The sequence below is a fragment of the Penaeus monodon genome, chromosome 20 (genome assembly GCF_015228065.2).
Source record: "Penaeus monodon isolate SGIC_2016 chromosome 20, NSTDA_Pmon_1, whole genome shotgun sequence".
NCBI lineage: Eukaryota > Metazoa > Arthropoda > Malacostraca > Decapoda > Penaeidae > Penaeus > Penaeus monodon.
Window position 1 is genome coordinate 24,981,390 of NC_051405.1, and position 899 is coordinate 24,982,288.

The following is an 899-nucleotide window of genomic DNA, read 5'->3' on the forward strand; positions in this document are numbered from 1 at the left end:
GATTAATACATTTCACCTCAAATATAGGAATTTGAAGCCGTAAAAGTTAAGTCTCAGGGAGTTAGGATTCAATCTTTCAAAAGAATCACTGAAAAGTTCGTTTTTCTCCATTCTTGTTTCGGAAAAGAAATAAAATAAAAGGGGCCATCTTCCTTTAATTCCAAGAAGACAATACTTCGGAAATTTGATTTTGTCAAGAACTTTATCCTTGTGAAATAAAGGGTCGCCCAAATATTTTTTGTGTCTTAGTTTATAAAAAAAAATATCTCAGTGCTATGTGATCATACAAAGAGAATAAAAATGTAAAAACAGATCCTTAAAGATCGAAAATCGTTTTCAAAAATGGTGACGGTCCTTTTAACATGGATATATTCTATCAAGTAATTTGTATTTTGGTATTCTCTTTGCTTGCTTTCTTAGATAATGCAATTATGAGTATTAGCCGTTCACGTGACCCAAAATCTGAAAAGCACAGAAGCAGACAGTTCATTCCAAACCCGAAAATTATTTCCTAACTCAAAAACATCCTGCTTCAGATGTATATACAACAGAGGAGAGAAACGTTTGGTAAAAATCTACATAGCGAGATAAATATTCATGTTTTCAATCTGAGATTTAATAGAAAAGGGTAGGTTATGGATGTCCTTCATTAGACCAGAAGCACATATTTGTGAGAGAATATGGAAACAGGTTTCAAAAACAGTCGAGTGCGTATTCATTGTTCTCAAAACCGTTTTAATTATCTAGAATCTACAAATGAAGAGAATTATTCACCTCTTTGTGGATTCCTGCCCAAAGCAGTTATCGTCTCTATATTTCGCAATGGCCGCTTACATAGTCTGATCACAGTGTCATTTAACTGTAATTAGAAATGTTGCTTAGATATATTTTTCTGTAAA